Below are 11,778 nucleotides of genomic sequence, written 5' to 3'. Positions count from 1 at the left end.
ATGATAGGAGCTAGGAGACATGGTAGGAGCTAGGAGACATGATAGGAGCTAGGAGACATGATAGGAGCTAGGAGACATGATAGGAGCTAGGAGACATGATAGGAGCTAGGAGACATGATAGGAGCTAGGAGACATGGTAGGAGCTAGAAGACAGTCTAGGAGCTAGGAGACATGATAGGAGCTAGGAGACATGATAGGAGCTAGGAGACATGGTAGGAGCTAGGAGACATGATAGGATCTAGGAGACATGATAGGAGCTAGGAGACATGATAGGAGCTAGGAGACATGGTAGGAGCTAGGAGACATGATAGGAGCTAGGAGACATGATAGGAGCTAGGAGACATGATAGGAGCTAGGAGACATGATAGGAGCTAGGAGACATGGTAGGAGCTAGAAGACAGTCTAGGAGCTAGGAGACATGATAGGAGCTAGGAGACATGATAGGAGCTAGGAGACAGTCTAGGAGCTAGGAGACATGATAGGAGCTAGGAGACATGATAGGAGCTAGGAGACATGGTAGGAGCTAGGAGACATGATAGGATCTAGGAGACATGATAGGAGCTAGGAGACATGATAGGAGCTAGGAGACATGGTAGGAGCTAGGAGACATGATAGGAGCTAGGAGACATGATAGGAGCTAGGAGACATGATAGGAGCTAGGAGACATGATAGGAGCTAGGAGACATGATAGGAGCTAGGAGACATGATAGGAGCTAGGAGACATGATAGGAGCTAGGAGACATGATAGGAGCTAGGAGACATGATAGGAGCTAGGAGACATGATAGGAGCTAGAAGACATGATAGGAGCTAGGAGACATGATAGGAGCTAGGAGACATGATAGGAGCTAGGAGACATGATAGGAGCTAGGAGACATGATAGGAGCTAGGAGACATGATAGGAGCTAGGAGACATGATAGGAGCTAGGAGACATGATAGGAGCTAGGAGACATGATAGGAGCTAGGAGACATGATAGGAGCTAGGAGACATGATAGGAGCTAGAAGACATGATAGGAGCTAGGAGACATGATAGGAGCTAGGAGACATGATAGGAGCTAGGAGACATGATAGGAGCTAGGAGACAGTCAAAAATCACGTTCACGCGCGTGCGCACACGTGTTCCCTCGTCCCCGCGCGCTGCCGCAGACACCTCGTCGGTGTCTTTTTTAAAATATGGATGAATGGTTATGACGCGGGTGCGCGCGCTCTGCATCCGGGGTGTGTGTGCGTGCGCGCGCGGCTTCCGCCCCCTCCCCCCGGTCACATGGACGCGGTGTTTTAAGCGCCGCCGCGTCGCTCCGCCGCCGCAGAAGCGACGCGGACGGACACGGACGCGGACGTATCGCGGACATAAGCGCACGCGCGCTCACGCACAGGCTATATCTCCGTGCAACGCGCACGTGCATATCGTACGCGCACGCGTGCCGCGGACGTACCAACCGACACAACTTTTGTTGTTGACGCGCACGCGTTTTATCCTGCGCTTCGCTCCTTGAAGAGAAAGAAGGAGGCGACGGATCCATAGAAAAGAAAGAGGGAGGACGGGAGTGACAGAGGAGGAGAAGGAGGCGAAGACAGAGGAAGGAAGGAAGGAAGGAGGTGAGTCCACCCTTCTTGTCCTTTATTCCAAAAGCTTCTGATTGTTCATGGGGATGGATGGAGGGTGAAGGAGGGATAGAGGTCTCTCTCTCTCTCTCTATTCATCCCTCACCCTCCACCCATCCCTCCACCCATCCCTCCATCCGTCCCTCCACCCGTCCCTCCACCCATCCCTCCATCCGTCCCTCCACCCGTCCCTCCATCCGTCCCTCCACCCGTCCCTCCACCCATCCCTCCATCCGTCCCTCCACCCGTCCCTCCATCCGTCCCTCCACCCGTCCCTCCACCCGTCCCTCCATCCATTCAGCTCGTTCCTTCCGTGGAATCCTCCTCTGGAATGACTGGAATGTCATTCACTCACATTCTCTCTTTGCTTTTTGGACCTTCTTTTGCAGGCGCGCGCGCACGTGTGTGCGCGCGCGCGTCTGTGTGTGCGTGCGTGCGTGCGTGCGCGTGTGTCTGTGTGTGTGCGCGTGTGTGCGTGTGTGTCTGTGTGTGTGCGTGTGTGCGCGTGTGTGTCTGTGTGTGTGCGTGCGTGCGCGCGTGTGTGTCTGTGTGTGTGCGCGTGTGTGTGTGTGCGCGTGCGTGTGCGTGCGTGCGTGTGCGTGCGTGGCGGGGTCCACACAGTGATTTGGTGGGAAAACAGTCCCCGTTGGTCTCCTCAGTCACCGTCGTAAAGCAGGAACATGTTTTACTTTGTTTACATTGTGCAGATCTCAACATTTCCATATTTTCATCATATTCAACCAGAAAATATAGAATATTAATGAGTGTGTTTTACTTCTTCTACTTTCGAAAGTGTAAATATATTTATTGTTCCATGTCAGTTGATGACACTGTGAAATGTGTATTTCATGTGAATTGTATTTTTAAAGTAAATGTACTTTTTATGAGTTATTGTTTGAAACTGAGAAGGAAGTGGAACTCTGAAAACCTGAAAATAAGGAAGTTGTTTCCATCATTTTCGGACATTCACATGAAACACCTGTGATGTCATAGCTGGGAAATAACTTCTACTGGATTTACTTCAAAAATGACTTTTACATGACAAGTAATATTGCACCTTATATTTAGACTAATATTTAGACTTATATTTCAACTAATATTTAAACCAGTATTTAAATTAATATTTCAACTAATAGTTAGACTAGTATTTAAACTACTATTTAAATTAATATTTCAACTAATATTTAGACTAGTATTTAAACTACTATTTCAATTAATATTTCAACTTATATTTAGACTAATATTCAAACTAGTATTTCAATTAATATTTCAACTAATATTTAGACTAATATTTAGATTAATATTTAAACTAATATTTGGACCAATATTTAAATCGAATATTTAAACTAATATTTACACTAGTATTTAAACTAGTATTTAAATGAATATGTTCACTAATATTTAGACTAATATTTAAACTAGTATCTAAATTAATATTCAAACTTATATTTATACCAATATTAAAATTAATATTTCAACTAATATTTAGACTAGTATTTAAACTAGTATTTACATTAATAATTCAACTAATATTTACACTAATATTTCAACTAGTATTTAATTAATATTTAAGCTAATATTTAGACCAATATTTAAATGAATATTTAAACTTATACTTAAACTGATATTTCAACTAATATTTAAATTAATATTTAAACTGATATTTTAACATATATTAAAAGTAATATTTCAATTAATATTAAAACCAATTCTTAAATTAATATTTCAACTTGAACTGCAAATTGAAAATGTATCAAAATACAAAAAAGTTAATTTTAATGTAAATATTATTATTATTGATTCCCCTTAAAAGTTCCATCTTTCAAATGTTTTATGACAAATATTTTTGTAAAATCTCAATTGTAAAAAGCGTTTTAGGGATGAACGACATGTTTAACGTGGAAGAAATGAATGACTCTGTACAGTGTAGGTGCTGATCTGAGGACAGATGGATGAAAGGAAGATGGATGGATGGAAGGATGGATGTATGGAGGGGTGGATGAATGAAAGGAAGATGGAAGAATGGAAAGAAGGATGGACGGATGATAAGATGGATGGCTGGAAGAATGGAAAGAAGGATGAGAGATGGATGAATAGATGGAAGGTTGGATGGAAAGAAAAGAGGATGGAAGGATGGATTGAAAGATGGATAAACAGATGGATGTATAGAAGTACGGATGGATGTATAGAGTACGGATTAATGGATGGATGGATGGATGTACGAATGAATGGATGGATGTACGGATGGATGTATGGGTGGATGTACAGATGTACATATGTATGTATGTATGGATGGAGCGACAGATGGATGCATGTATGGGTGGATGGATGTACATATGGATGGATGTACGGACGGATGTACAGATGGATGATGGATGGATGGATGTATGGGTGGATGGATGGATAGATGTACGATGTATGGATGTACGGATGGATGATGGATGGATGGATGTACAGATGGATGATGGATGGATGTAAGGATGTATGGATGGATGGATGTCTGGATGGATGTACAGATGGGTGGATATATAGATGTTTGATGGATGGATGTACGGAGGGATGGATGTACGGAAGGATGGATGTATGGATGTACGGAGGGATGGGTGTACAGAGAGATGGCTGTATGGATGTTCGATGGATGGATGGATGTACGAAGGGATGGATGTATGGATGTTTGATGGATGGATGGATGTACCGATGGATGGATGTACAGATGGATGGATGTTTGATGGATGGATGTACAGATGGGTGGATATATAGATGTTTGATGGATGGATGTACAGATGGGTGGATATATAGATGTTTGATGGATGGACAACAGCGCTGACTGCATCATCACTTCCACCCGTGACTGCTCCTGCCATCTATGCAGGTGACTTCAACTGCCAACATAAGGATTGGGGTTACCAACACACATCACAGGATGGAGAAGCACTGAGTGAGTGGGCCTCTAACGTTGAGGCACTACTGCTGTACGACCCAAAGGAGCCCCCAAGCTTCTGCTCTGCACGTTGGAGCTCTTATACCAACCCAGATCTGGCCTTCGTCATATGCCGCAGTAACGACCTGAAACCGGAGAGACGTGTCTTGGACAGGTTCCCTCGCTCACACCACCGCCCATCCATCATCAAAGTACCATCCCTAGTACAGCCGGTAGCTGGCAAACCGGTCAGGAGATGGAACTTCAGGAAGGCGAACTGGCAGTCGTTTACGGTGGAAACAGAAAGAAGAACTACTGGTCTCATGGACCCAGAAGCAGAAGACGTGGATGCTGCATACAGTGCCTACTGTGAAGTCCTCCTAAGGGCAGCAAAGCACAAAATCCCACGTGGCTACAATAAAAACTATATCCCGGGCTGGGATGAGGAGTGCAGCTGCCTGTTGCGCCAACACCAGCAGGCGATCACCAGAGAAGAAATGGACGCAACAGCAACAACCCTACTGCAGAAGCTGGATGACACCCGAAGGGCTAGGTGGACGGAAGTAGCGGAATCCGTCGACTTCACCCACCCGGAAGGCGTGGCAGACCATCAACTTGCTCTCAGGGAGAAAAACAACACCTCGTAGGTGTCCAGTGACTGCAGATGCTATTGCTTCCCAGCTCCTGAAAAATGGTTGCTTCCCTGATGCGGACAAAAACTTCACACGACTGACATCGTGTGAGGTATCATCCCTCTCCAGAGCAGCCAGCGCTGATGCTAATCTCTCAGGAGACTTCACAGCAGCCGAGCTAAAGGCAGCAATTAAAAAACTGAAGCTGGGCAAATCACCAGGTCGAGACAATATCCACCCAGAGTTTGTTATGCACCAAAGTGAAAGAACATCTCAATGGCTACGCACATTCTTCTCATCATGCTTCCGGAGGTCCAAGCTCCCGAAGACCTGGCGCCGTGCTTCCATCATAGCCTTGCCAAAGCCGAACAAACCCGCCGAAGACCCGAAGTCCTACAGGCCCATATCCCTGCTCTGTGTCCCATACAAGATTCTGGAGAGGCTGATCCACAGCCGCATTGAGCCAGTGGTGGACCCTCAACTCCCACCGGAACAAGCCGGCTTCCGCAGAGGCAGGTCAATGGTGGACCAGGTAACGCTACTCACCCAGGACATCGAGGACAGCTTCCAAGATAATGAGAAAGCTGGAGTAGTATTCCTGGACCTGACAGCCGCTTATGACACCGTGTGGCACCGTGGACTACACCTGAAACTGTTGAGAACAATCCCGGACCGGCACATGGTGAGATTTATCATGGAGATGCTATCTAACCATAGCTTCATCCTACAAACCAGCGATGGCCAGACCAGCAGGCTCAGAAGGCTGAAGAACGGTGTCCCGCAAGGCTCTGTCCTCTCACCAATGTTATTGAACATCTATATTCACAACCTGCCAGACACAACATCCAAGAAGTACGGCTATGCGGACGACCTGGCCATCATGCTTCGATGCCCAACATGGAACACTATGGAAGAAGGCCTCAACCGAGACATGGGCATCCTGGCAGACTACCTCCAGAAGTGGCACCTTCAGCTCAGCATGGGCAAAACAGTGTCTGCAGCTTACCACCTCTACAACCGGGAGGCAAGAAGGGAACTGGACGTGCATGTTGGCAACATCCGCCTGGAGTTCCAGCAAGCCCCCAAGTACCTCGGCGTATGCTTGGACCGGACGCTGTCCTACAAGCAGCACCTGGATGAAGTGAAGGCCAAGACAACCGCAAGGGTCTCGCTCATCCGCCGCCTTGCAGGCTCGACTTGGGGAGCTTCCCCCCAGACCCTACGCATATCCACGCAAGCCCTGGTCCTACCCGTAGCGGAATACTGTGCCCCTGCCTGGAGCAGAAGTCCACATACGAACAAGGTGGATACTGTCATCAACAGCGCCTTCCGGATAGTAACTGGTTGTCTGAAACCCACCCCTGTGTCCTACCTGCCAGTCCTAGCTGGTATCGCCCCACCCAGTCTCCGACGGGAAGCAGCTACCCTCGCCCTGGCAAGGAAAGCCCAGAAGAACGACTGGCACATCCTACACAAAGCCACAACAACACCGGCACCACCATGCAGGCTCAAGTCTCGCCATCCCTACAACAAGGCAGCACAAGAGATGCTACAGTCGATCCCTGACGACTTGTCCAAGGACGCCTGGCTGGCAGCATCCTGGAGACAATCGTGGGAGTCAGCTGCGCCCTCCCGCATCCAACGATACATCCGGGACCCAGGAGGAGGTGTAAAAGGAGAAGACATGCCACGCCACCTATGGACCTCGCTGAACCGCCTGCGTACTGGCGTCGGGCGCTTCAAGTCCTCTCTAAAGAAGTGGGGCCTCTCCGACAGTGTGTCATGCGAGTGCGGCGAACCTGAACAGACTGCCGAGCACATAATCACCAGCTGCCCCCTATACAGCCCACCCTCAGAAGCTGGCCTTTTTGACCTAGGACTGGAGACGAGGGCGTGGCTATATGACACTGAGTTGGCCATCTGATGATATACGAAAGACGAAGATGGATGGATGTACAGATGGGTGGATATATAGATGTTTGATGGATGGATGTACGGAGGGATGGATGTACGGAAGGATGGATGTACAGAGGGATGGATGTACGGAGAGATGGCTGTATGGATGTTTGATGGATGGATGGATGTACCGATGGATGGATGTTTGATGGATGGATGGATGTATGGATATATGGATGTACGGATGGATGGATGTACGGATGGATGATGGATTGATGGATGGATGTACAGATGGATGGATGGATGGATGTTTGATGGATGGATGGATATACGGATGGATGGATGTATGGATGGATGATGGATGTAGGGATGTATGTATGTATGTATGGATGGGTGTACGGATGGATGATGGATGGATGGATGGATGGATGGATGGATGGATGGATGGATGAACGGATGAACAGATGGATGGATGCTCTGAAGCATCCATCAGTTTGGGGACCGCCCCCTGGACCACGCCTGGTGTCTGGTTCCTCCATCTTCTCGTAGTGACGTCATCACTGACCTTCGACCTCTCAACCTTTGACTCTGTTTATCGACGTCGTTCCATCGAGTCTCATCGTTTATGCAGATTCATAGAGAGATTTCAGCATGAAAGGAGGAAGGAAGGAAGGAAGGAAAGGAGGATGGAAGGAAGGAAAGGAGGAAGGAAGGAAGGAAGGAAGGAAGGAAGGAAGGAAGGAAGGAAGGAAGGAAGGAAGGAAAGGAGGATGGAAGGAAGGAAAGGAGGATGGAAGGAAGGAAAGGAGGATGGAAGGACACCCACCTCGACGCTCACCTCTACGCCCACGCCCACCAGGACGCCCACCTCGACACCCACACCCACCTCTATGCCCACCTGGACGTCCACCTTGACGCCCACCTCGACACCCACACCCACCTCGACGCCCACCTCTACGCCCACCTGGACGTCCACCTTGACGCCCACCTCGACACCCACACCCACCTCGACGCCCACCTCTACGCCCACGCCCACCTCTACGCCCACCTGGACGTCCACCTTGACGCCCACCTCGACACCCACACCCACCTCGACGCCCACCTCTACGCCCACGCCCACCTCGACGCCCACCTGGACGTCCACCTCGACGCCCACCTCCACGCCCACGCCCACCTCACGCCCACGGCCACCTCGATGCCCACGCCCACCTCGATGCCCACGCCCACCTCGACGCCCACCTCGACGCCCACGCCCACCTCACGCCCACGCCCACCTCGATGCCCACGCCCACCTCGATGCCCACGCCCACCTCGATGCCCACGCCCACCTCGATGCCCACGCCCACCTCGATGCCCACGCCCATGCCGACTTGGTGTGACCTTCCATGTTGATTGACAGGGCAGCGAATGTGAAGCGCTGCAGCGACGCTGACGTACAACTAGCACTGAGCAGGTGACCCCTGACCTTTCATATTTATCTCATGTTAATAAATCAAACTCAGCTGTGGAAACAAGTGGAGGATGAAGCAGGTGAAGCAGGTGAAGCAGGTGAAGCTGCTGCCACGTGCTCCAAGAGTTAAAGGCGGTGAAAAAGAACCTGACGGTGTAAATGGTGAGCTCAGTATCACAACAGGCCTCTGCCACGCCCCCCAGCCACGCCCAGCCACGCCCCGTGCCACGCCCCCAGCCACGCCCACCTGGCGATCTGATGGTCCTGATGTTGGACGTGACGTCACATGAGGAGACAGGACGATGCTGCATTTGATTGATTTCTGTTTGTACTGGTCCTAAAAAGGTGACGAGAACTAAGAGCTGCCTCCGCCCGTGGCAGCGGCAGTGGACCCACAGACCCCGTGCCAGAGATTGAGCAACCTGTGAACACTTTATTGAGGAAAAACAACGTAAACAAGGCATCTTCAACACGGGCCTTCACATCCTTCAAATCGAGCGCCCTGCTACTGCGCTGTGGCAGGCCACGCCCCCTCTGGAGGCCACGCCCCCAGCCCATCCCAGGAATAGAACTGTATGGACACATGTTTCAGCGTGAAGGTGTTCAAACGGAGAGAGAGAAAGATGGAGGGATGGAGGGAGGGAGGGAGGGAGGGAGGGAGGGAGGGAGGGATGGAGGGATGGAGGGAGGGATGGAGGGAGGGATGGAGGGAGGGATGGAGGGATGGAGGGAGGGATGGAGGGAGGGATGGAGGGATGGAGGGATAGAAGGATGGAGGTGGAGAAAGTGAAAGGAGAGAGAGAGAAAGCCAGCTACGCAGTAACTATAGCAACTGAGTGTGTGTGTGTGTGTGTGTGTGTGTGTGTGTGTGTGTGTGTGCACGTGCACGGACACCCAGGGGTCACAGGGGTCACCAGGGGTCACAACCCCGTTGCTTTGGCGGCGGCCATTATCAGAGGCTGATTGATTAGCGCTTAGCGGCTAAACCATCCTCTGTGGGGGGAGGGAGGGGGGAGTGTCCACTTTGCTGTTCTAAGTTTGGGGCGTTCTGATTGGTCGAGGGGTCAGAGGCTAAAACAAGCTAAAAGTCCTAAAGATTAGCTGACAATACAAGGAAGGAAGGAAAGAAGGGAGGGAGGGAGGGAGGAAAGAAGGGAGGGAGGGAGGGAGGAAGGAACGGAGGGAGGCAGGGAGGGAGGGAGGGAGGCAGGGAGGCAGGGAGGTAAAGGGGGAGGGAGGGAGGAAGGAAGTAGGGAAGGAGGAAGGGGGGGTCCCTCTCTCTTTCTCCCCCTCCCTCCCTCCCTCCCTCCTTCCCTCCTTCCTTCCCCTTTACCTCCCTCCCTCCCTCCCTCCCTCCTTTCCTCCCTCCCTCCTTCCTCCCCCTTTACCTCCCTCCCTCCCTCCTTTCCTTCCTCCCTCCCTGCCTCCCTGCCTCCTTCCTCCCCCTTTACCTCCCTGCCTCCCTCCCTCCTTCCTCCCCCTTTACCTCCCTGCCTCCCTCCCTCCTTTCCTTCCTCCCTCCCTGCCTCCCTGCCTCCTTCCTCCCCCTTTACCTCCCTGCACCATCTGTTGAGGGATGTTTGTTGAGGCCTCAGTGACTTAAATATTATGTTAGTTTCCTCTTTCCCTCCCTCCTGTCTGCTGGCAAAACAGAGGAGGAGGGGAGGAGACAGACAGACAGACAGACAGACAGACAGATAGATAATAGATGGATATATGTATTTTACCTATATACTTCCTGTTTGGCAGTACTACTTCCTTCCAGTGTACTTTCCAGTACAGTGAATCCAAAGAGCCTCATGATGCGTTCAAGGTTCTATTTGAGGCTCGGAAAAGTAGGCTCCAAGGCTACTTCACATTAAAGGTTCCCGTTTTACCACAGCAACAGTATTTTATTGTGAAATGCTTTTTATTGCTTCCTGCCGCTGTAGGATCCAGTACAGGAAGTGTGTCACTGCGTCACGGTGCGTTCAGGGCCTCGTTTGGGCTCGGAACAGACGCTTCCGATGCCACTACATATTAAAGGTTTGTGTTTTACCACAATAAAAGTCTCTAGATCTAAAAAGAGGGAGGGAGATTTACAGGGCGAATACACAATAAAAGTACATTTACCACTGAACCTTTATTTGGTTGTAGTTGTATTTTTCTTCAAATGGATGGAGCAAGAGGAGAATTAAACCAGTGATGGAGCGAGAGGCTGAGATAGAAAAGAGAGATAGCATCGCAGCTCGGGGCTTTCATGCTATTCAAGGACGATTTCCAGGCGCTAATCAATGCAACCTTTTGTTTGTTCACGACGCGACTATTATGGAGTGGCGGGACTATTATGGGATGGCGGCCGTGACCTGCAGCACCGTGTCGGGAAGGTGCACGTGAGAGCGCATGTGAGCACGCACGGAGCTCAAACTTGTGCAAAGTTCATGGAGTTACCTCCACCTTCCACCTCCAACTTCACAGCTAGGCTAGGCTAGGCTAGGCTAGCTGAACCTCTCCGCATGCCTTGAGCTAATTTCACAGCAGCCAGGCAGAGAACGCTGACTGTTAGCTCAAAGCATGGCAGTGAAGTGTGCAGCTAGCCTAGCTTAGCCTAGCATAGCCTAGCCTAGCCTGGCACACACCTCCAGGGCGCCTCCTCACTGCAGCACAGCGAGGACCCGCCGGAGAAGGAAACACAACATCAGCAAGAGCTGAGGCGGCCATTTTGTTGGAAGAAATTTGCGTTTAGCCGCCTGCAGAATGCTATGCTAATACTTAGCTTCAGCTAGTGTGTGTGTGTGTGTGTGTGTGTGTGTGTGTGTGTGTCCACAATATTAATATTAATAATCTCTCTGCAGGCAGCAATACGGGTCCAGGGTCGTCGGGCCTTGGTTAAAGTTCAATGTTGGGCTGTGTCGGCTCTGTTGCGTGTGTTTTGTGGCTGCAGAAGTTGCTTGGTCATTGGTCGTCTGTATTAAATGTTGTCAGAGGTTTTGCAGCAGCTTGTGTCGGTGTTTTTAACACTCCCTTCTGAGTTTCTTGCAGTCCTTATGTTCGAGTTTTGTCCAGAGCTTTCAGAAGCTTCCCTTGCAGACGGGCAGAACGTGCTGCCTCTTTAAAAAAATACTACAATACTTAGTATTTTTTTAAAGAGGAGAGTCTCAAGCAGCACGTTCTGCCCGTCTGCAAGGGAAGCCCAAACACAACGAGAAGGAAACTCTTTGACAACACACACAGGATAAATACATGTTGCTTGGATGACCTCATTGTTTCCAGTCATTATAATTCAGGACGTTTGT

At 49.9% G+C, this 11,778-nt stretch overlaps 1 protein-coding gene across 1 annotated transcript in view; it reads left to right on the top strand.

The window, feature by feature from the left end:
- Positions 1-1,411: 1,411 nt before the first annotated feature.
- cntfr (ciliary neurotrophic factor receptor) overlaps positions 1,412-11,778 on the top strand; it is an 85,067-nt gene continuing 74,700 nt past the window's right edge. Inside the window, exon 1 of the mRNA XM_080017816.1 lies at positions 1,412-1,599. The gene's annotated coding sequence lies outside the window, so the exon portion shown is untranslated. The remainder of the gene's footprint in view (positions 1,600-11,778) is intronic.

The sequence above is a fragment of the Zeus faber genome (assembly GCF_960531495.2).
Source record: "Zeus faber genome assembly, chromosome: 17".
Classification (NCBI taxonomy): domain Eukaryota; kingdom Metazoa; phylum Chordata; class Actinopteri; order Zeiformes; family Zeidae; genus Zeus; species Zeus faber.
Note: the sequence above shows the minus strand (reverse complement) of the source record. Positions and strands in the feature narration are given on the sequence as shown.